This window comes from Pelodiscus sinensis, chromosome 2, assembly GCF_049634645.1.
Source record: "Pelodiscus sinensis isolate JC-2024 chromosome 2, ASM4963464v1, whole genome shotgun sequence".
Lineage (NCBI taxonomy): Eukaryota > Metazoa > Chordata > Testudines > Trionychidae > Pelodiscus > Pelodiscus sinensis.
In genome coordinates this window covers 113,075,312-113,100,753 of record NC_134712.1, presented here as the reverse complement: position 1 = coordinate 113,100,753, position 25,442 = coordinate 113,075,312, and the positions used below count along the sequence as shown (strand labels likewise).

General features: G+C 46.4%; 1 long non-coding RNA gene across 1 annotated transcript in view; it reads right to left on the bottom strand.

Moving 5' to 3' along the window:
• Positions 1-25,442, bottom strand: part of LOC106733043 (uncharacterized) — a 150,754-nt gene that overhangs the window by 71,990 nt on the left and 53,322 nt on the right. The window contains exons 3-4 of the long non-coding RNA XR_012901665.1: positions 13,498-13,548; positions 12,670-12,800 (exon numbers count right to left, since the gene is read on the bottom strand). This is a non-coding gene — a long non-coding RNA (uncharacterized LOC106733043). The remainder of the gene's footprint in view (positions 1-12,669; positions 12,801-13,497; positions 13,549-25,442) is intronic.

Here is a 25,442-nt window from a genome sequence, read left to right as displayed (position 1 = left end):
AAGTAAGATGATGGTACCACAAGATATGACCCACAGGCTGGATCTGGCGCACCAAGCCTTTTAATCTGGCCCACGCTGGTCTCTGCAGTGGATAACAGCGCTGACCAAAGCAGCTAACTGCTCCCTGCAGCTCTCTGCACTGCAGGGAATGGGGAAGTAGAGGCTCCAGTATGCTGCCCTGCCCCCAGGAAAATCTCTTAGTTCCTATTGGTCAGCAATTGGCCAATAGGAAATGGGGGTACGTCTACACTACAGCGCTAATTCGAACTAACATAATTTGTTAATTCGAACTAAGCTAATTTGAACTAACGCATCTAGAACTAAAAACTAGTTCGAATTAGCGTTTTGCTAATTCGAACTAGCGCGTCCACACTGATTGGACGCAGGGGCGCATTTAAGGGCGGCTGAAACCGGTTCTGGCAGGGCATCAGGTCAGTAGTTGCTTTGTGTGGCTGCTGTCTGAGGCTATCTGAGGCTCATGCTTAAAGGGACCCCCCCAGACACCCGGTTCTCAGCTTTTCCTGCTTGCTTGCCAACCTCGCCGAGGGACAGAAAAGCGTTGGTCTCTGCGCCCGTGTGTGTCGGTGCTTCCCTTCGGGGACGCCGCCGCAGGTGGCAACATGGAGCCAGAGCTCGCCCTGCACCTTCTGGTGCACTTTCTGGACTTGCCAGCAATGGCTCGAGGCTGCCTGGCACCTCCTGGTGCACGTCAGCCCCCTGCCTCTCTGCCTGGCTGCCCTGGGGGCCATGGAGGAGCCGCGGAGGCGCCCGGATGCCGGCGTGCCCCGCCGCATCTGGCGTCTGGACACCAGCAGCGACTGGTGGGACCGCATCGTCCTGGAGCGCTGGGAAGACCGACAGTGGACCCAGAACTTCAGGATGAGGAGGGACACCTTCCTGGAGCTCTGTGAGTGGCTCGCCCCTGCTCTGCGCAGAAGGGACACTCGCATAAGGCCCGCCATCCCCCTCCAGAAGCTGGTGGCCATCGCCCTCTGGAAGCTCTCCATGCAGGACAGCTACCGATCCGTCGGGAACCAGTTTGGCATGGGGAGATCCACCGTCGGAGCGGTGCTCATGCAGGTATGGCACTCATCGGCCACTGTGCCGGGGGGGGGGAGGAGAGCTGCAAGGAGGGGATGGGCCGCCCCAGGGACAAAGAGGGGGGAGGGAGGAGGCAAAAGCGCCCCGCACCGGAGGGGTCGGTCTGTCCCGGCCGTACTACATGCCACCAGGGAGGTTGCTTCTGGGAGTGGGGCGCGGGGCACTGCCAGGGCACGAATGCTCCCAGCCACCCGGGCGCCCCACTGATTGGTGCTTTGCTGTGTCTCTCTCTGCAGGTGGTCAAGGCCATCAACCGGGTGCTGCTCCGCAGGGTGGTCCGCCTCGCCGACCCGGACGTCGTCATCCAGGGATTCGGCGCCCTCGGCTTCCCCAACTGCGGGGGGGCCATCGATGGGACGCACATCCCTATCCGTGCCCCGGAACACCAGGCCTCCCGGTACGTCAACTGCAAGGGGTACTTCTCCGTGATCCTGTGTGACCACCGGGGACAGTTCACGGACATTAATGTGGGCTGGTCCGGCAAAGCACATGACGCCCGGGTGTACCGCAACTCCTCCGTGTGCCAGCGGCTGCAGGACGGGACCTTCTTCCCCGACCGCCACATCAGGATTGGGGACGTGGACATGCCCGTGTGCCTGGTGGGGGTTGCCGCCTACCCACTGCAGCTGTGGCTGATGAAGCCCTACACGGGGCACCTCAATCCCTCCCGCCAGGCCTTCAATGCCAGGCTGACCAGGGCCCGCATTGTGGTGGAGGGGGCCTTCGGGCGACTGAAAGCCCGCTTTTGATGCCTCCTCACCCGTCTGGACCTGGCCGAGCACAACATCCCTCCCGTGGTGGCAGCATGTTGTGTGCTCCACAATTTATGTGAGTGAAAGGGGGAGGCTTTCCTGCCAGCCTGGATGGCTGAGGCTGACCGCATGGCTGGCCACTACGGTCAGCCCTGCACCGCCGCCATCCGGGAAGCCCAGCGGGGGGCTGTCCGGATCCGGGAAGCCCTGCGGGAGAGCTTCCTGGTGGAGGAGGAGGACTGACCTCTCCCTGCATGCCCCACTGGGGCCTTCTTTCACCCTACCCCTTCCGCTTTCCCCTCCCTACCTACTGTCAAATAAAGACACCTGTTTTTCCAACAAAAACGTCTTTTTATTTAACATAACTGGGGTGGGGGGAGGGAGGAAGGAGGGTGGAAGAGGGGAGGGGGAAACCTGGGACGAGGGAGCTGGAAGGGGAGGGAAGGGAGGAAGGGAAAGGAAAGCTCAGGGGTGGGGGTCTGGCTGCCTCTCCTGTCTCACAACACTGCGGGTCCGGGGGCGTCGGTGGGGAATGGTTGTGGAGGGTGGGGCAGGAGGGACGGGGGGTGTGGAGGAAGCAGGAGCGGGAGCAGGAGCGGGAGCACGGGGATCAGGAGGGGGAGCAGGAGCAGGGGGAGCAGGAGGAATTGGGAAGCGGTCGAGCAGGCTCTGGAGGTGGCCTCGCAGGGCACGGCCCTGCTCCTCCAGTGCCTCCAAGCTCCTCCGGCGCAGCTTCAGGTCCTCCTGGACGCGGAGCTGTTGCTCCAGGAACCGGAGATGCCGCCTCTGGTAGTCCTCCTGGTTCCTGGCTCTCCTGCTGGCCCGGGCGCGGGCAGCTGCTGGAGGCGGGGTGGTGCGCCCTGCAGTCTCAGGTGCTGCGGCTGTGGTGAAACAAGACCAGCGGTCAATTACCCCAGGGGCCCAGGTGTGTGAAACCCAGCTCCCCTCTGCAAGGCCAGGGCCCCTGCAGGATCCCCAGCTGCTGCTCCGTGGTGGGCAAGGCCCAGGCGCACGGTCCCTGGGCTCCCTCTCGCCCCAGCCCCCCGTACACCTAAGGGGAGCATGATGGTACTCACATGTGGACGCCTCCCCGGCCTCGGATGACACAGGCGAGCGGCTCTGTGGGGTGCCTCAGGGGTCCCGGGTCCTGGGAAGGCTGCCGGCAGGCTCCTGGCTCTCGGAGCCCTCCTCCTCCTCCTCCTCGTCCTCCTCCTCCATCTCTGGGAGCGGTTCCTCTGCCCCGGGGTCTATCACGTCCCGGGGGGCAGGGACGGCATAAGCCTCCAGGAGGCGGTCCAGAGCCTGGAAGTGGGGGCAGGCCTCCGGGTCGGCCCCTGGCAGGCAGGCCCGGGAGTAGGACTGCCGCAGGTCCTTGATTTTCCAGCGCACCTGCTCCCGGCTGCGCTGGTGGCCCCTGGCGGCCAGGCTGGCAGCCATGCGGCTGTAGACTGCCGCGTTCCTGTGGCTAGTGTGGAGATCGTGGACATTGGAGGCTTCCCCCCAAACCTCGATGAGGTCCACGATCTCCGCACTAGACCACGCGGGCACCCGCCTCTTGCGGCCCCGGGCAGGGTCCTGGGAGCCGCCAGGCTGGTCCCAGGAAGAGGGGGAGGGCTGGGTGTCATCAGGTGGCTGGCTCATGGGGTGTCAGCTGCTGGGTGTTCTGGCACGGGTGCTGGCAGGCTTGCAACTGGCACAAACACTGTAGCCAGCCCGTGGCCATTTAAGGGCTCCGGGGCCGGGAGGGGGGCAGTAGAGTTTCCCTGGTGTTGGCCAGAGTGGCCACCAGGGCAAGCTGGGAAGGGCTAGCCTCCCACTAGTTCGAATTAAGGGTCTACACAGCCCTTAATTCGAACTAGCAAGTTCGAACTAGGCTTAATCCTCGTGGAATGAGGTTTACCTAGTTCGAACTAAGCGCTCCATTAGTTCGAATTAAATTCGAACTAATGGAGCGCTAGTGTAGCGCCTATGAAAGTTAGTTCGAACTAACGTCCGTTAGTTCGAACTAACTTTGTAGTGTAGACATACCCTGAGTTATTTTGCTGGGGACAGAAGCAGTGCAGCACAATTTTGTATGTTTGTAGTGTTTTAACTAAATCAGTTTTAAATACCCTGTTATTCAAAACAGTGCAACTTTCTCATACAGATGAAGTCTTAGGCCTGGTCTAAACACACTGACCTAAACTAAAGATGTGCTTTAAAGTCATTCAGATATTGTGTTGTAAAGCTCTGTGTTAGGGTTGCCAGATGGTTTCAACAAAAATACTGGACACACTTGACATTACATCACAATCTACATTACATCTTATTTAGAAAATACTGGACATTTATACTTTCTCATTTATATTTTCTCAATTTGTTTCCCAAACAGAAAGCTCAAATACTAGACTGTCCAGTTTAAACCCAGACACCTGGCAACCCTACTCTGTGTAGACACTCCTATTGATTTAGTTTTGATTTATGGTAGGGGTTACCTTACTTCCCTAGTCCAAATTAAAAAGTTAGGTTGATCCACCTATGTTGCTACAGAGTGTGAAAAATCCATGCCCCTCACCATTATTGTTAAGCCAACCTAAGCCCCAGGGTAGGCAGTACTAGGTGACTGGAAGAATTCTTCTGTCAGTCCTGCTACCACCTCTCAGGGAGGAGGACTACCTATGTCAATGGGAGAGCAGAAACCCTCCCATCAGCATAGACAGTGCCTGCTCTGAAGCATTGCAGCTGTGCACTTGCAATGTTGCAGCTGTGCTGCTATAGCATTTCAGGTGTACACAAGCCCTAAATTGTACAGGCATGAGCTGAAATGATACAAGCAGTTTTAAATAGGCGTAATCTCTGTATGCAGAAAAGGCCTTATTATCTGAACTTCTCTTGTCAGTGTCATCATTCTATTTAAACTAAGACATATACAAAATATTGGCTTTTACTCCAGAATGCTGCATACAAAATTAACCATCAGCTGTGCAGCATAGCTTGGGGAATCTGAAAGCTGGTGAGTACCACTGGATTTAGAAAGAGAGCCCCCACATGCACTAGTGCATGCTTAATGAAATCTGAGCTAAAAAGACTCTACTTAGCTCTCACTTCAACGGATGCCATCCACCTGTAAGAGTATCTTTTTAAAAGCATCCCTTAGCAGATTTTTCATTTGCTGCACATGCCCAGACTTGATTCAAGTGAGTCCCATAATTTCTGCTTACTTACTGTTGACTGCTTTTGTATCAGCTGCTACTTGGGTTATTAGACAGATGGGAGCACTGATTAATATTTTTTGAGATTTCTGGTTCTCTTATACCTGGCCATTATTTGGTTGTAAAAAGCTACCCAACAGTTCCTTATAGGTGACTATAATAGAGCTGGTTCCATGTCCGAATAAGGCCTGGTCTACACTAAGAAATTCGATGCTGAGCAATGTAGTTAAAACCGACTTAATCCCTGCCCTGACAGCACCGACAGGAACATTCTTCTGTCAACCTAGCTACCGCCCCTTGTAGAAGTACATTTCCTAAGTAGGATTGCCAGATGGTTTAACCAAAAATAGCAAAAACCCCTGCCAAAAAAAAACCACTGGGGAAAAAATTCTGTTGAGGGGGAAAAAAAGGGGGGGGGCAAAAAAAGGGCCCCAAGAGTTATTAAGTAAATGAATAAATAAAAACAGCATTAAAACAGAATGGCCCCTTTAAGTATGTGCAGTCAGAATAGGGATAGGAAGAGGGGAGGGGTTGAGCACTAAGACCCAGGGACGGCATTGCTTCCCTTTGCTCAGGTCTTTAGGCATTTTGCCAGTGGCCATCTTGTTTTCTTGGTCGAGCCAGAAGGGAGCTTCCCTGTGGAACCAGGTAAGCAGGGCGTCCGAGGGCAGAGGTCCGGGAGCTCGGGGAGTGGGAGGGGGGTTACTGAATGTATGGAGGGTTGCCAGGTGTCCGGTATTTTTGCCTCCTGTCAGGGAAAAAAACCAGAAAATATCGGACATTTTAGGTGTCCGATATTTTCTGAATTTTTTTACTGGACAGGAGGCGAAAATACCGGACTGTCCAGGTCAATACGGGACACCTGGCAACCCCCTATGCCGATGGGTGAAGTGCTCCTTTTGGCAAAGGTAACGTCTTCACTGAAGTGCTAAATTTGTGCTGCTGCAGTGTTTTAAGTGCAGACAAGCCCTTAGACTGGAATGGTTGAAACCTTGTATCATTGACAGGTCATTCTCAATTTAAAGCTATATTAAAGAGGTGGAAAAAAAATCTCATCCAAAAATCTCATCCAAAGACATACCAGCAACACATAGGGCTTCTTTGCTAGTTCTGTTTACTTGGGACTTTTCTATCATTTTGCCCCAAATGTTTGAAAGAGACACAGCATCTTTTGCAATTCAAAATTCCTTTTTCCAGGAATCTTTCTAATTCCTCCATCTGGTCAGAAAACACCAGGGCAGAAATCCTGGGGTCATTGAAATCAACAATAAAACTCCAATTGTTTTCAATGAGGCTAAGATTTCACTCCCGATCTTCTAAAATGTATAAACCTGGGCCTAACACAGGTTTTATTAATACAGTTCTATGGACAAAAATAAATAAATAAAAGAAACCACCTCCTAGCCTTATACAGTGCTTTTTATCAGCAGATTCAAAGGGATTTACAAAGAAAGTCAGTATCAGGATCTTCATCTTATTGATGTAGAAACTGAGGCACACAGAAGGGACACCAGTTTCCCAAAGTCACCTAGCAGGCCTCTCTGGCAGAGCTAGGAATAGGATCCAATTCAGGTATTGATTCTTATTTCATACTGGGATAAAAAAAGAAGCGACATCATTAATTTAAAGGAGTTAGACTGATGTGAATTAAATTAGAATCAGACCCAAAGAATTTTGCTCCACTCAAAGCACTCTCTAATCTGCAACTTTCAGAAAAATCCTTTTGTCTCCTTAACCAGAATTAGTCTTCTGTTTTCTCTGTCAGTCGTGAACTTTGTTCCACACAGGGATACTGAATTCTTCATTGAAGAGGAGCGAACTAAGTCCAGTACTGTTCTTCATATTCTACCAATCATTAACTCTGCATATGTCTTTCTGGTATTTTTCTTTTGCGTTAAGCCTCTGGTATGTATGCTGTCTTAAAAGCTTTTCCTATTTGTTGAGAAAATAGAAAGAACTTTATAAATGTTGGTGAGTCTTTCCAAAGGCGCTGTTTGTTTGTGGAAGTGTTCTGAAGAGTGTAACACACTGTACCTTACTCCAAGATAACAGAAGAACTTTTCTACTTGGTGAGAAGTGTAATCCTCCTAAAAGCTGCAAGTCAGACAGGGCACTGATAGCTTTCTGAGCACAGAACAGACTTTATTACATGTCTGGTAGTAAATCAGCAGAATTTAGTTACCAGGGTAAAGAGTTTCACAAATAGGTCTGTCAGATGAATTCTCTCTAGGACATTGGCTAGCCCAGTGATTCTCAGGCTATGGTCCATGAATCTCTGGTGATCTGCTGAGAACTAATTAGTCTCAAGGTGCAGTTTTGGCTCCTTTTTTCCAGCCTCTAAATTGTATTCAAAGGCTGCTAAAACACATTACATTTTCCTAATAGGAAAAATAAGCAAATACCATATGGTAGAGGCTACAGAGATGTTATGTGATAGTCAGTTGGAGGGGAGGTATGTGCTGTTGTGAGGAGGGGAAGAAAGAGATACTTAGTAGCATAAATGGGAGGGGAGAGGATTCCTCAGTTCACTCTGTAAACTTGTCCACACTATAAAAAGATCTGAAAATCCTAGGCTGGATGTATTTTTCATTGTGCATATCAGCAATACATTGTTATGTGTCTCATAGACATAACTGGCCATTAGAGGGCAGCATGCACCTTGAACACCTATTAACAGAATTAACAGCAAACACATAAGGGCTGAGGAAGAGCTGAGACAATCTAAAAAAAAGGAAAGAAAAATCTCACACCAGAAAAGCCATTCTTAGTTAAGCACCTAAACTCAGAGAGTACAGCCGTGCAACACAAAATGCTGTAATGTCTTATCTTTAGATGAGCCAGCCACTACCCTGCCCCCAGCTCCTTGAGATATAAGGGGGAATTAGATTGCTGGCCAACACCGCTGCTGGTTTAATGGCTGAAAGGAGGCCCTCAGTGAAACAGTCACTCCATAGCTCCCCCTCAGGCTTAGGTAATGAAAACAGAAAGAAATACCCTGGCAGGCAACTTTATTTGTTTTACAAGAAGCAATGAAACCTGATCACACCTCCTGGATATAATCTTCATTGCTTTATGCAATCTAGTTCTGATACTGACAGCTTGGCTGCTAAAGAGGTGTGTCATACTCTGAGTACTGTATTAATAGGCTGCCAAATAAATAAGCAACTGCATTTTCCCATAAAACAGACGAAGATTAGTGCTGCTGCTATTGCTGGAGTTGGATAAAACTATTGATGGCAGACAGGCTTCTGAATGTCAATGGGATACGTTTTCCTTTATTCCATCTCTTCTGATCCATTGACATGCAATCCCACAAGTGAAGCATCTCATGTTATATAGATAGGATACACAGTGTAGTAAAGATTTTGTTCAGCTTGCTAGAAACAGTGTATTTGCCCAACCACATTACCAACTTTTAAGAACTTTTGGAGCATAGGTCAGAGATTTGCAGCATAATGTGATAGAAATGATATCAAGTGACAGAGACACCCAGAAAAATCTTTTAGAGTAAGGGTTAAATCCAGAGGCTGCTCACACACTGAGCCAAGAACAAAGTGCACACAACATAACAAGAACATTGGTGGATGTCAGGCAAGGAACCACATGCTGTTACAATCAAGTTCTTGGACAGTAGTGAGCGGTACAATACCAGATGTGTACCATGGTTCTGTCCACACAGTGCGAGTGCAACCCAAAATAAAGTAGGTGTGGCTAGCTCGCAGGGTAGCTTCTTCTACAAACAAAACCCCTGATTTGATATAGTCCTAGAGATCCCTCATTCTGATAATGCGTCACTTACTACAAAACAGACGGTAGCAGCACACTACACTGTTTGCCAGAAATGACTTTACCTCCCTACCCCGCAAAACTACCCAAGTGAGATGACAGAACAAATGAAGAGGGCCCCTACCAAGTTAGGGCACAGCTTGGTGAGAGACCAGTGAAGAATGGAAATGAACTCCCTTCTACCCTTGTAGCACACAAACGTGCTGAGCAGACTTACTGCTTGTTCTATCACCAAACTCTGCCTCAGGAAGGTGGAATAATTAAACTTCAGCTGTTCCTGTTCTACCCTCTATAGGTCAGTGGGTTTTTGCCATGGAAGGCATGTCTACACTGCTGTTAAAAACCTGTGGTTGGCCCGTACCAGGTGTCTCAAGCTTGCAGAGCTCAGGCTAAGCGGCTGTTTAACTAACTTTGCTTGAAGTTTGGGTTTTGCCTTGGGCCTGGACTATGAGACCCTGTGAGGTGGGAGGCCCCCAGAGCTTAAAATGCAGCCTGAGCCCAAACAACTACACCACAATTAAACAGGCCTGCCAGCCCAAGGCTTCCGAGCCCAATTCAGCTGGCACAGGCCAGTGGCAGGTGTCTAAATACAATACAGACACATCATTATTGTGCATGCATCTGGAGAAAACTCATGCTGGATATCTACTTTATACTCCCTTTTGCATAAAATGAGAATTAGACCTATTGCATGTAAGACACATTTTTTAATGAAACACCATGGGTTAAACTCTTGTGAAGATACATTCTTCTCATAGGGTACGTCTAGACTACCGGGTTTTGTCGACAGAAGTTTTGTCGACAGTATCTGTCGACAAAACTTCTGTCGACAAAGAGCGTCCAGACACATTGAGTTCTGTCGACAAAGCAAGCTGCTTTGTCGACAGAACCCTGTAGTCTAGACGCAACCCTACAGGCAATAACACCTTCTGTCGACAGAACTCTGTCGACAGAAGGTGTTATGCCTCGTAAAATGAGGTATACCAGCGTCAACAAAACTGCTGAGTTCTGTCGACGTTATGTCAACAGAACTCAACGGTAGTGTAGACGCTGGTATAGTTTTGTCGACAAAAGTCCACTTTTGTCGACAAAACTCAGTAGTCTAGACACACCCATAGGAACAACAGGAGATAAGACTAGAAGGGACCTTCTGGTTCACTGAGACCAGTTCCCTGCTTGCACGGGCAACTCCATCATTTAATCTTATGAATGGGATTATAAAATCCATATTAAAATTAGGGTGTTTTTTTTTATTTTGGGGGGGGTTGGGTTGGGGAATTTTTTTTTTTTTTTTTTTTTTTTTTGCCTCTGCTGTGCCTGTTCCCAGGGTAGCCATGTTCCTTACAAAGATGGCAAGCTAAGTATCTCCTGAAGGAATCCATTGCCTTCTCTGCTGCCTGTGCCAGGAGATGTGTGATAAACAATTTGATCATTAGAAACAGCAGTTGCTTTTCATGTGGTGACCACAAACAAGAACTATTTGGTGACTTGCCTGCCAGAGGCCACAATGGCAGAGCTTATGAATAAACTAGAGAAACTGCCACCAAGTGCCCACAATCATGTTACTTGGTAACAACGGGATAAGGAAGTGTACAAGACAGGTCCTAGAAGCATAAATTCTAATGCATTTTACGTGCAAAATTAGTGCAACAGTAGGGTTGCAATTTTTAAATGCTCAAGGGTAAGGAAAGTTAATGTTTTCATAGCAACCATATGCTTATTTAAAAATCCTATCAAATTTAAGTAGGAAAACCAACAGTGCTGTATACAAATTTAACAGGGTGTTATAAAAATTGATGAAAGAATTTGAGAGCATCCATTCAAGAATGTAGGCAATTATAAACCTGCTCATCATCTCCATTGATCTGAAAAATAAACACGTTATTTTTGTTTCATTGTGCCACATGTAGCCTTTGTGAGTAACTGTGTAATCTTACAAACATTACTACTTTCCTTCCTCCTTTACTCCTCCCCGCCTGCCTTTTTATCCATTCACCCACCTCACTCCTTATGCATTTGTGGTTTTAAGTCCGTTGGGCCCTGGAACTCTCAAAGGGGGTGAATGGGCCATATCTATACCTCCCAGATTCTGGAATGGGCACAGTTTCCAGCATAATTTAGAACAGTCCTAGTGGCTGCTCTAATTTATGCTCATCAGCAGTAGCCACCTATGGTCTCTAGCACAATCTCAGACCATCTAGAATATAGTTCACTTTAGCCAGACAACTTCATTCCTCCCCCAACTCAACTTTTCCTAGACCCCAAACCACATGCTCCTACACTTGGGATACAACAGTGGGTGACATAGGGCTGTTCCATCAGCTTTAGACTACAGACTCCTCCTTTTGGTAGGCTATTACCTGAAGAAGACATACACCAGCTTTACGGGCAGTACATGCCAACAGCGTTGTTATACAGAATCAGGGTCCTTGTCTTTTAACTGTATGGCGAGGCACCTAGAGCTTTTCTGGCAGTGTTAAAATAAGTGATAACAATTACTTTAAAATTTCATCTCTAACGTTGCCTCAGACTAGATTTTCCTTTGATTTTCTCTATTCTAGAGGTTTGGTTTGTTTATAAAAAGGTGGCTCCCAAGTATCAACAGCTCCATGGCCCTCTGAAAGGAGCCAGAGTGTGCTCCTATCCACACCCAGCCAACTCTGCCATTAGGGCCACTTCCATAGTTGCTAAGCAGCAACTAGCAGCTGTGTCTTGTCATTGTCCTCCCCTATCTTTGCTCCTACTACCCGCTGCTCCTCTGGCCAGTGCAGTTCAACAAGGAAAACTGATGAAGAGGAGAGCAGAGCCTGTGTTGATCAGTAACCTGGGAAGCGGAGAAGAAAAATGTGCTGCTACTACCGCTGGCCCTACTAAATCTGTGGTGAAGTTGGTCCATTGACAACAAGGAAGATTAATTGGCCCTCTACTGCCTCTGACTACACCCAAGCTTGAGGAGATAGAAGAGGCCCCTAAAGAAGAGGCCCCTACTCTTTAGGCCCTGCACGGAGATCTGGGAAGCAGAAAGGACTGGGATAGAAGTCTTTGGGAATTATGGGTGCTCAGTAAAACCACTTATTTTAAGTGGCTGTATATAGCTGGAGATACTGAGTGTTAGGCACCTAAGTTTGAATGTTTTCCCCAAACTGACAGGGGTAGGTTCAGATCTTTGCTCTCCCCACAAGTAATCCCTATGGAGGGTAGATTCTCCTCATTTCCCCCCCCCCCCCCATTTCCTGCCTCAGAAGGGATTCGATAGAGGAGTTGCATCTTTGAAGCTGCAAGTGAATGCAGGCAGACAAGTGAGGCCAGGCAGGACCCCACCCCCAGAGAACCCCTGCTGACAATTTTCTGACACTTTCTTTAACCTGGATGTCACCTGGAAGATTGTACTGTCTCTGGTTCACACAGAGCTTAAATCTATGCTGTGGAGTGCACAAGATGAAAAAGAGCAGAGAGAAGGACAGACTCTTGGAGCATAAATGGAAGAGCAAGTTGATTTAGACAGAGAAGTGGAAGGGAAGCAGCATTGCCAACTCTTGTGAGTACTGTGCTCTTTGCTGGGTTTTTAAAAATTTCCGATCCTGTAGTCTTATGGTTATGCAACAATCTTAGTTTTAATTTTTATAAAAAGATGTTTCTATCACTAATGATTATATAGAAATGCTTGAAACCATAAACCATAAATATCAGAAGACAAATAAAAATAATCCCCTAATTTATTATTTTTTAAATCCTATGATTTTAAGATAATCTCATGATTTTTGAAAGCTTGGGGTTGACCATATTGAGGAAGGGCTGAAGAAAGAATTAAAAAGTCAAACCAAACAAGATGTGCCTACCTTCCTCTCCGCCATTTTACTTATCTCTTCTTTCTCCATTCTTGGTCTGTCTTGTCTATACAGATTGAAAGCTCTTTGAGACAGGGACTTAGTTCATCGTTGGGTTTGTTCAGTGCCCAACATGTTTTCAGCTGTAATATAAACAATAATAAAAATAATAAATACTAGGGGGCGGATCCCTCTGGTCACTGCGCTCATCAACCCTCCTCTCGCCCTGAAGCCGCCCCAGCCTCAGCCCTGCCCCCTCCCTCAGCTCTTTGCCCCCCCCCAGCCAGCCCTGGCTTTTTGCTCCTGCAGCTGGCCCTGGCATTTTGTCTCTCTGGCCACTGGGGAGGGCCCGGGGCTGAGGTCCTCTCCCTGCTGGTGGGCAGGGCCAGGCCATCCCTGGCTCTCTCCCCAGCAGAAGAAGTGTGTGACGGGACTGGGGTGTGGGAAGGGGGGAGGGCACACACCTCCAGGAGGGGGGAGAGGGTGTGTGAGGGGCTGGGGTGCGGGAAGGGGGTAGGGGAGAGTGCACAGCTCTCGCCCCCCCCCCCCCCAGGAGGAGGGAGGCTGCCCTGTTTCCACCCAGGACCCAGCCCCCTGCCACAGCTTCTCCACTGGCACCCCCTGTCTCCCCTCCACGGTGCTCATCGCCACCCCCCCACACTGCGGGCCTTTCCATTGCCCCTCTCCTGAGGGCTCTGTTGCCAGTGCAGCTTGACCCCCAGTCCGAGCCTCCCCCCCCCCCGCCCATGGACCTTGCTGATGCTGATGCTCCCCCCACAAGCTTTCCATGCAATCCTGGTCCTCCCTCTCCCAACCACAAGTCCAGCAGCAGCAACTTACCTTCAGTGCTGCTGCTCAGGAGCCACAGGTTGCTGAACCCTGCAGGGTTAGCTGCGGGGAGGAGGGGAGGGGGGGCTGTGGGACTCAGAGTGATGTGATTACATCACTCTGTTGTCCCACAGGAAAAGTTTTTTTAATACATATAGAGAGAAAATTCATTAAAGAAGCCCTAATTTATCCCACCTCTAAAATGGGCATAATGCTGTTGTGAGAACGGAATGTTCAATGTTGTATTTGCAAAACATTTTGCAGAGGAACATTTTTGTCTGAAGTGATATTACAAGTTTGCAAACCTGGACCAGGGCTCTCAAGAAGAAAGGGGCTTTGTCCGTGCAATTATAACACAACAATTCCAGTAAGAACAAGTGCATTGTATGCAACAGCACATTTCTGTGCTTTCCCCACACATACAATACGATGTTCATCTACACATATTGCAACTCAATATGATGATAAATTTCTTCTCGGATAATGTAATCCATAGCACAAATCAAGATTAATTGACACCCCTCTGTCCACCACAGCTGCACACATGGTCAGTACCGCACAAATGGGGGCTGTCTGCAAATCGCTAAGTTGCAAAGAGCAGACCTTGGATTACTGTGGTCTACAGTAATATATCACTTTCCATAAAAAGAAAAGAACATTGTGCTCCCTCGCTCTCTTTCCCACCATCATTTCATCCCAGCTAATCAGGTTGCCACAGCAAACTCTCTCATCTCCCAACACTTGCATTGCAGCATGACTATTTTTTAATCCTGGAGGAGTTCTACTGCACAGTCCTAAAGTAACACTAAAAGGAGAGAAGAGAGAAAAAGACTTTAACAAAACCCCAGGAGGAAAACTAGTAAGAGTCTAATGGCCATTCTTTACTAATGACTTCAAACTACTCTCCGGGAGTAGAGACAGAGGCAGGAGCAGCAATATAAAAGAAAAACCCAGCTCTATTACACCATTCCTCTTTCCCTGAGTTCTCAGCATTATCTAGAATTCCACCTTCTATCCTCCTTCCCTAAGTCTCATTGTACATTTTTAAATATTCAGTGTGAGTGAAAGCCCATTTTCAGTTATATTAATAATTTAGGTTGTATGCAAAACCTAGCTTTCAGTACAAAGTCCAAATAGATACCTGGGCTAGGTCTACACTGCAAAGGTAAGATGGAAAAAGAAACGCAATTTGCGGTACGTAAATTGCATATCTTTTTCCACTTTACTGTCAAAAGAGGCTTTTCCAAAATTTGGAGCATCTATACGGCACCACATTTCAGGGAAAAGTGCTCTTTTTAATACATCCCTTATTCCTTGTAAAATGAGGTTTACAGGGATGGCAAAAAAGAGTGCCCACTTTTTCAAAAAAAATTCCGAAAAGAGGATGTGCTCCTTTGATGCGGCATTGCTTTTCTGGGATCCTGGAAAAGCTGTGAAGTCTAGACATAGCCTTACATTGCCTTCATCGCTGTAATAACTGTAATAACATTCTTCATGACATCGCTATGACATTGGGAGGTATCATACTCATCGCATAAATGGAAAATTGAAGGACAGAGAGACTAAGGATATGTCTGCACTAGCCACCCTAGTTCAAACTAGGGTGGCTAATGTAGTCATTCGAACTTGCCAATGAAGCCCGGGATTAAAATATCCCGGGCTTTATTTGCATGTTCCCGGGTGCCGCCATTTTTAAATGCCCCATAGTTCGGACTCCCTGCCCGCGGCTACACGTGGCACGGGCTGGGTAGTTCGAACTAAAGCCCATAATTCGGACTACCGTTACTCCTCATTGCAGGAGGAGTAACAGTAGTCCAAATTAGGGGCTTTAGTTCGAACTACCCATCCCGTACCGTGTGTAGCCGCGGGCAGGGAGTCCGAACTACAGGGCATTTAAAAATGGCGGTGCCCAGAACAGGCAAATAAAGCCCGGGATATTTTAATCCTGGGCTTCATTTGCAAGTTCGAATGACTACATTAGCCACCCTAGTTCGAACTAAGGTGGATAGTGTAGACATACCCTAAGAGTGTGTCTAGACTACAGGGTTTTGTCGACAATAGTGGGCTTTTGTCGACAAAACTATACCTGCGTCTACACTACCACCTCGTTCTGTCGACAGTAAGTTGACAGAATGCGGCAGTTTTGTCAATGGCGGTAGACCTCATTCTACGAGGAATAACACCTTTTTTCGATGGTACTCTGTTGAAAAAAGGCACTATTGCATGCAAACTGTGCTTTTTCGAAAGAGAGTGTCTAAACCCTCTTTCAAAAAAGCGGCTTGCTTTGTCAACAGTACTGGTTGTAGTTTAGACGCTCTTTTTCAACAGAGGCTTTGTCGACAGGCGTGCAGTCTAGACATATCCTAAGTGACTTGCTCATGGTCACACAGTGAAGTTTTATGGCTGAGCCAGGAAATGTACCTTGGTCTCCTGAACACTAGTCTAAAGCTGTATCCATTAAACTATTTTTCCTTATTCTCATCTTGTATTTTTTCTAAGTACTGATTCCTGGTAGTTGTAGTGCAACTATACACTGTACTTTATACTAACATGCCTGCCCTAAAAGGCTTGTATGTCAGAAGTCAAAACACAGACATATTACAACTAGGGAAATGGATCTGTCTACTCTTGAACTTGGGGGTGAATTAAGATCCAGGACCAAACCTGGTGGCGCAGACCATCTCCAGTTACAGAAGACAACCAAAGAATTGATATTATTCTGATCAGATGGACTGCCCTTCCTACATATCTCATCATATTCAAAACATATTTCTGAGCAAGATAGATTAGGGTTGTTAAATTTTGATTAATCAGCTAATCGAGTAGTCAATGGAATTTCCATTGACTACTCAATTAGTCGATAAGGGTGGGTGCTCGCTATCCCACTGCGCCTCTGTCTTTGAAATGTGCAAGAGCTGCCTGTGGGTCTTATACATTTCAAAGGAAGAAGCGCAGCTGGGAACCTGCGCAAGTGGGGACTGAAGCAGTCCGCACCAACATGGCATCCCGACTGCTGCGCCTCTCACTTTGAAATGTACAAGAGTTGTGGGCTCCTGAACCCTTCAAAGGGAGAGGTGCAGCAGTCAGGACCCTGAGTGAGTGGGGATTGCTTCGGTCCCCACTTGCACCGTTTCCCCTGCTGTGCCTCTGCTTCCCCTGTTTCCCCCCCGGAAACGGTGCTGGTGGGAACTGGCTTTTAAGCCTGCGCCTCCCCAGCACCGGTTCCTCCTCCCCACTCGGGACGGCCCATGCGTATAGGCCGACTAGGCCGTTGCCTAGGGCACCGCGTTAAACGAGTGCCCAATGATGACATCACGCCATTGAGGGCTGTGGAGGCGGGGGCGCCGACCGCTCATTGCGCCCTGGGCAGCTCACCTCAGGCCGCCCCGATACAGAGGCAGCAAGGGGGCAGGAAGCGACTGGGCTTATCAGGTAATCGACAATTCACTTAGATCCCTAAGGGTATGTCTACACTACCCCGCTAGTGCGAACTAGCGGGGTAATGTATGCATACCGAACGTGCAAATGAAGCCCGGGATTTGAATTTCCCGGGCTTTATTTGCATAAGCCAGCCGGCGCCATTTTTAAATGCCGGCTTGTTCGAACCCCGTGCCGCGCGGCTACACGCAGCACGGGCTAGATAGTTTGGACTAGCAAGCCATTCCGAACTATCTGTACACCTCGGCACGGGGTTCGAACAAGCTGGCATTTAAAAATGGCGCCGGCCGGCTTATGCAAATAAAGCCCGGGAAATTCAAATCCCGGGCTTCATTTGCACGTTCGGTATGCATACATTACCCCGCTAGTTCGCACTAGCGGGGTAGTGTAGACATACCCTAAGATAGACAAGATCAAGAAAGACAACTTTGTGGAGTGAATCATATAGTAGTCATGGTGCATTACAGAAAAGGTTTTCCTGCGCCTACATGTTTTCTGTTTAAATCTCTGTTTGGCTTGATATGCGCACGCACAGGGGCACGCACACAACACCCCCCTTTCCCCCATCTGTTGTCTCACATTCTTCAAAGTTATTTTGGTTTCTGAATTCAGAATATAATGTGCCATCTCTCTGCTGTGCAGTGAAAAGAGAATTTTCCTGGCAACACTACTCTTGTGTCACTCACGACATCTGACCAAGGCACTTTCAGACCAAATTTCCAAATATACTAAGCACTCTCAGCACTCTCCATGGATACATCCCCGGAGAAATTCTACATGCAGCAGATCTGATAAAAAAATAGCATGTTAGCTTTAACTCTCAAAGTACTTTTTCCTCCAGGTTACATGCACACACACACAAATGCCAGAAGTGTCACAACTGTCCTGTCTCTTCGGAACCCGTAACTGCAGAGAGGCGGGAATGTATAGCACTAGGTTTCACAGAGTGTAACTCTGAGTCTCAAGGATCAAAGGTTATGACATTTTTATGGTCTTTCTCCCCTCTCTCACATGAATATGAAGCAACTGTAAGAAACAAACATCTGGTTTCACTTTTCTTTTCTTCACCACTGTTCCCACATGACAAAACCTTAAAACTTGCCAGTGTTCTGGTCCCTGACAAAATGAAGTATTTGTGCCAGCACCCAACCAGGAGCCAAACTCTTTCTAGATCATCATTGTGAACGCACGCTGCACTGGAAACAAAAATACTCCCATCCTCACTAGAATGGAGGAGCATCCAGACTTTGTCGAGCCAACAGCTGCATTGGCAGTTTGCCAGGCAGAAGACCGATTCCTTCTTTTAATTTCTATTGAATAGAACCTACTGCAACATTGAGGAAGTGTGATCTGCAAAGATCCCAGAGAGGACGATGTTCCTTCTCCAGCTGAATGGCCTAACTGTCTTTACATCCTGTGACCTGTCCTCTGCATGGACTCTATCTGCAGACCACACTGTAGCACTCCCAGGGGGAGGAGAAGTAGCCACATTTGGTGTAGCATTAGAAAAACAAACTAATAAATACAGAGTGGGTGGAGTCCACCCCTCCTTACCTTTGATTTATGTTTAACATTGTCACAATGGGAAGGAATTCTATGTAGCAACATGACATGCTTTTCTCATTTCAGAAAATTGTCCCCCCCCCCCAGATTTGTGGTCTGGATTCCCTTCTGAGAGCTGCTCTGTGCAGGAGAGGAGGGAACCCATAAGGCAACCAGTGAGAGCGCCCTGGTTCTGGCAGCATATCTGCACTAGCCTTCACCCCATCTTACATTAGAACAACCTAGGAGCTTCCGTAACATATGCCAATTGGTAATGCTCCCCAAGGATCCATAAACTAGCTGGAGGAACACAATTGTGCTCTGACCCTGCCACCACTTCACTGGAGCCCATGGCGAAGTTTGGATCTCTGTTTGGATTTCAATTTCCTCAAAGCTCAGTGGTGTCTGCAAGCAGAACGTTAGTTCAGGCCAAGTCTATTCAAAGTGAACTGTGATCCAGTATAAAACCTGAACGCCACTTAAGTTTTCCTCATAGGACAGCAATACTTAGCCGTGCAGCAGAGTTAGGCCAAGAAACTCAGGAGACTGGAGACTCTAAGACTGATCTGTTCAAACTGATCATGTTCTTGTTTCCCACACATAAGAAACTGATATAGTGACATGGTAGAATTTGTTTCCACGTGAATATCTTAGGGTGTGTCTAGACTACAGAGTTTTGTCGACAAAAGTGGACTTTTGTCGACAAAACTATACCTGCGTCTACACTACCGCTGAGTTCTGTCGACATAACGTCGACAGAACTCAGCAGTTTTGTCGACGCTGGTAAACCTCATTTTACGAGGCATAACGCCTTTTGTCGACAGAGTTCTGTCGACAGAAGGTGTTATTGCATGTAGGATTGTGTCTAGACTACAGGGTTTTGTCAACAAAGCAGCTTGCTTTGTCGACAGAACTGAATGTAGTCTAGACGCTCTATGTCGACAGAAGTTCTGTCGACAGTATCTGTCGACAAAACTTCTGTTGACAAAACCCTGTAGTCTAGACGTACCCTTATTCATCAGGTTGAAGACAAACCTGGAGTATGGGAAAGTATCTCTCTCTGATCCAAAGGAAACACAGATATACATATGATAGTCACATGAGACTGCTAAAGAGTCAGTATGCTGAGGGGCAGGGAAAGAGGCAGTTTAGCAGTCCCAGATGGTTTTGCAAAATGTGTTTTCTTGCTTATTCAGAGTTTGATATAGAATAATAATTTTGTATCACTGTTTTAAAATCAATAGACATTTCTGAAAAACCCAAAGAAGTACCCATGATGGACACCATGGGTATGTCTAGACTACATGGTTTTGTCGCCAGAGCCATGTAGATTAGTTTACTAGACATACCCAAATGAAGCGGTGATTTAAATAATCACCACTTCATTTAAATTAAAATGGCTGCCGCGCTGTGCTGATCAACTATTTGTTGGCTCAGCGCGCTAGTCTGGATGCTCCGTGGTCGACATCAAAGGCATTTGTCGACTGCCCCGGTAACCCTCATCCCACGAGGCATAACGGGGCAGTCGATAAATGCCTTTGATGTGGACTGCGGATCGTCCAGACTAGCGTGCTGAGCCGACAAACAGCTGATCGGCTCAGCACGGCAGCCATTTTAATTTAAATGAAGCGGCGATTATTTTAATTGCTGCTTCATTTGATTATGTCTAGTAAATGAATCTACATGGCTCTGGCGACAGAGCCATGTAGTCTAGACATACTCCCAAATCCTCCAATACAGAGCGGTGGCTGTTTGTTTCCCTATAATGACCAATCATCAATATCCCCTTTTATGTTCAAATCCTTTGAGCAGACAAGGTGTCCTCTACTGATGCTACAACAGGAGTGGGTGACAAACTTTTAGGTAAGATATGCAAAGTGAATTCCCCTCACTCGGAAAGTTTACTGTCCAAAACTATTGAAAAGAAGCAGTGAGAAGTTAGGCCCCTGCTAGATCCATCACACTCCTACGCCCCATGCTCTTCATTTCTCCTCAAACTGCTGAAAGAGAAATATATATCACTCAAGCCTAGCATGAAGCTGCTGGTAGATAATACATTTGCACGTTTCTTTTCATTTAGAATACTCTGCACAGCTTTCTAGTAACTTTGGATTTAGGCAACTTTATCACAGTGAATAAGCACTTACCCAGGAAGAAGACATTAAAATAGTAGTGCAATTCTAATGTGACAAAGGCAAAATAAGATCTAATGACTGGAAATTACAGTAAAAAAAAATTCATATAAAAAATTAGACAAGTAAACAATAAAGATTATGGACCACTTAATTGGGCCCTGGTAAATTCATCATCACTTGGAGTCTAAATTAAGTATGAATGGCTTTCTAAAAGATATGCTCTAGTTCAATCATGAGTGCTTGGGACTTGATAGTTAGAGTCCTGCGCAGATACAAAATTTGTATCTGCGTCTGCATCCGAATCCACAAAAATGAGCCAGGGGATGTGGATACCAGAGCGGATATCTGATTTTCAGGGCTCTATTGATAGCATTCTCTTACATAGTACAAAAGAATAATTATAGAGTGAAAATCTATGGTCAAGAGGTCAGAAGAGCTTTTCAATTTGGTCCTGTCTGGCCTTAAAAAAATCTATGAATCTATTAATACAAATGCAAGTTGCCATAGAGATGAATAATTAGCGGGGCTTTTTTTCTGGGTTTAGAAAAAAAAGAGCTAATAGAAAGTTCAGTGTTTGAGAATACCCTATCAAGGGCTAACAACTTGAAATGACTGCATTATGTGGTATATCAGTGAAGAAATGTTGAATACTCTCAGCTCCTATTAATGCCTCAGGGATTTGAGGGTCCTCAAGAGAGACGCTGAACACATTACAGGACTGAATCAAAATAGAGGAATAATACACTGAACATTAGAAACAAATACAAAAAATTTGGGTCCATAGTCAATGAAATTATCCTCTGAGAGACTCATAGACTTTAAGGTCAGAAGGGACCATTATGATCATCTAGTCTGACCCCCTGCACAGTGCAGGCCACAAAATCTCACCCACCCCTCCTAGAATAATCCTCTCACCTATATCTCACATATTGAAGCCTTCAAATACTTTGAAGACCTCAAGATGCAGAGAATCCTCTAGCTGTGATCTATACCCCATGCTACAGAGGAAGGCGAAAAACCTCCAGGGCCTCTGCCAATCTACCCTGGAGGAAAATTCCTTCCCGACCCCAAATATGGCGATCAGCTAAACCCTGAGCATGTGGGCAAGACTCATCAGCCGGACACCCAGAAAGTTCTCTATAGTAACTCCTATCATCCCTCCATTGACCTATTTCCCACTGATAATGAATGGTCAATTAGTTACCAAGATCATGTTATCACATCAAACCATCCCCTTCATAAACCCATCTAGTTTAATCTTGAAACCAGATAGATCTTTTGCCCCCACTACTTCCCTTGGAAGGCCGTTCCAGAACTTCACTCCTCTAATGGTTAGAAACCTTCGTCTAATCTCAAGTCTAAACTTCCTACTAGCCAGCTTATATCCATTTGTTCTTGTGTCCACATTGGTATTAAACTTAAATAATTCCTCTCCCTCCCTGGTATTTATCCCTCTAATATATTTAAAAAGTGCAATCATGTCCCCCCTCAGCCTTCTTTTGGTTAAAGTAAACAAGCCAAGCTCCTTGAGTCTCCTTTCATAAGACAGGTTTTCCATTCCTCGGATCATCCTAGTGGCCCTTCTTTGTACCTGTTCCAGTTTGAATTCATCCTTCTTAAACATGGGAGACCAGAACTGCACACAGTATTCCAAATGGGGTCTCACCAATGCCTTGTATAATGGCACTAACACCTCCTTATCCCTACTGGAAATACCTCGCCTAATACATCCCAAGATCGTATTAGCCTTTTTCACGGCCATGTCACAATGGCGGCTCATAGTCATTCTATAATCAACCAGGACTCCGAGGTCCTCCTCCTCCTCCGTTACTTCCAACTGATGTGTCCCCAGCTTATAACTAAAATTCTTGTTATTAATCCCTAAATGCATAACCTTACACTTCTCGCTATTAAATTTCATCCTATTGCTATCACTCCAATTTACAAGATCATCCAGATCTTCCTGTATGATATCCCGATCCTTTTCTGAATTGGCAATAGCTCCCAACTTTGTGTCATCTGCAAATTTTATTAGGACACTTCCACTTTTGGTGCCAAGATCAGCAATAAAAAGATTAAATAAAATTGGCCCCAAAACTGATCCCTGAGGAACTCCGCTAGTAACCTTCCTCCAACCTGACAGTTCACCTTTCAGTATGACCCGCTGTAGTCTCCCCTTTAACCAGTTGCTTATCCACCTCTCAACTTTCATATTAATCCCTATCTTTTCCAATTTAACCAATAATTTCCCATGTGGTACTGTATCAAATGCCTTACTAAAGTCGAGGTAGATTAGATCCACTGCATTTCCTTTATCTAAAAAATCTGTTACTTTCTCAAAAAAGGAGATCAGGTTGGTTTGGCACGATCTACCTTTTGTAAAACCATGTTGTAATTTGTCCCAATTGCCATTAGCCTCAATGTCTCTAACTACTTTCTCCTTCAAAATTTTTTATAGGATCTTACATACTACAGAGAGGAGATTGAGGCATTGTATGTTTAAGAATAGATTATTTAAAACTTCAAGAGCTTGTGCAAAGGACAATCCTGCTTCATACAAGAGGGTAGAATAGAAAATGTAGGGCATCTTTTCCAGCCCCATTTTCTATCTATGGGTAGATATACTACAGGACAAAGTCAAATTAAGATACACAACTTCAGCTATGTTAACTGCTCAAGTTAGCTGAAGTCGAAATAGCTTAACTCGACTTGTGGCACTGTCCACACTGCAGGAAGTCAAAGGGAGAACACTCTTCCTTCGACTTCCCTTATTCCTTATGAAGCAGGACTACCGGCATCAACCAGATTGTCCCCCTCACTTCGAATTAGCTATCTTAACTCGACCGTTAATTCAAATCGTGGAAGATCGACAGCAGCAGCTTTGATCTTTTTCTGCAGTGTAGATGTACCCTAAGGTGGCAAAGGGTCTCTCTTCACCATTGTCAGTTAAAAACACCACTCCCTACTCCTATTTTTGTTCTTTGTTTGCTATCTTCCTCTCAGCAACTACAGGGAGTTGAATAAATCTGATATTTACAAGAATCAGGATCATTTTGCTTTGAAGGCACTGGCCTGAATCTTAACCACTGCTGCTATCATAGTTCAGGGGTTTTTTTTTTTTTTAAAAAAGTGGCCTTTTTTTGCAAAACAACTTCACCTGCATCTAAACTGCCACTGCATTCTTTCAAAATTAAATTGAAAGAACGCAGCAGTTTTTTCAACAGCGGTAAACCTCATTTTACGAGGCAGAATGCCTTTTTTCAAAAGAGCTCTTTCAAAAAGGCATTCTTGACTGCAAACAGGACTTATTCGAAAGAGAGCTTCCAGATTGCCTGGGTGCTGTCTTTCGAAAAAGCAGATCGCTTTTTTGAAAAGTTGTGGCTGTCTAGATGATCTCTTTCAAAAGAAGCATGTAGTCTAGATGTACCCATACTTCACGAGAGTAGTGCACAGCTGGAAATATTGCTTGACAGTCCTCCATTCATGTCAACCTGACCCTCACACTTATATTTATAAATCCAATAGGTTACAAATAAAACTTCATCAGCTTTGTGTCAGAGAAAATAGGCATGTCAGGTGCACTTCTGAAGAAAAAGTGATGTCCAGAGAGGGGACTGTCCTGGGACATCATTTTAAAATCTCTCTGAAGCCATCAAGGAGTAAATTGGTGAAGTGACATTTGGGAAGGAAATTCTGTGTTCAGATTCCGTGGTGATGGGTGAGAATATAAACCCCTAAGATAGACCGGAAATACAAGGAGGAATGGGAAAAGGCAGAAAGATGGGTAAGAAAAGTAGCATCCCTTTTCCATGTAACAGTAGCCACTACTGTCTACACATTATGGGCTCGTCTACACTGGCCCCTTTTCCAAAAGGGGCATGTTAATTTCACAGGTCGTAATAGGGAAATCCGCGGGGGATTTAAATATCCCCCGCGGCATTTAAATAAAAATGTCCGCCGCTTTTTTCCGGCTTTTAGAAAAGCCGGAAAAGAGCGTCTACCCTGGCCCCGATCCTCCGGAAAAAGCGCCCTTTTCCGGAGGATCTTATTCCTACTTCAAAGCCGGAAAAGAGCGTCTAACCCTGGCCCCGATCCTCCGGAAAAAGCGCCCTTTTCCGGAGGATCTTATTCCTACTTCAAAGTAGGAATAAGATCCTCCGGAAAAGGGTGCTTTTTCCGGAGGATCGGGGCCAGGGTAGACGCTCTTTTCCGGCTTTTCTAAAAGCCGGAAAAAAGCGGCGGACATTTTTATTTAAATGCCGCGGGGGATATTTAAATCCCCCGCGGATTTCCCTATTACGACCTGTGAAATTAACATGCCCCTTTCGGAAAAGGGGCCAGTGTAGACGTAGGCTATATGACTGGGGTAAAGAAACCTTACCTGGGGGCAGCTGGGCTTTCAATATGTCCCATTGCCTAGAGAACTTATGGCTGAAATGGCTTCATTTTTTCATGCCTTCTTTCAGAATGTTCCCTTCCAGGTATTTAACTACAAAATGTTTGCCCAAGACATATATTGCTACACTGGGATAAAATGATTTGTTTCACAGCTTGTTGCACTCTCCTCACATAGTGAGCCTGTGTTTCATGCCAACCTTTGTTTAAAGTCAATGCTTGTCAAAACTGTCAGGTGACCTTACTGCATAAGGACTGAGTCACTGAACCAGTCTAGTCAGCATAAAACCCTTTTTCTGGCTCTCAGAGAAGGAAGAGGGAGAGCTTTATGGTCCTCCTCTGTCCCCCATTTCTCTCTTCACCGGGACTACAAGTTGGAAGGGCACAGAACAGAGAAGCACAGGGGGGAGAGACAAAACTCAGCCTTGCTTTGATCTGTTCCACTGC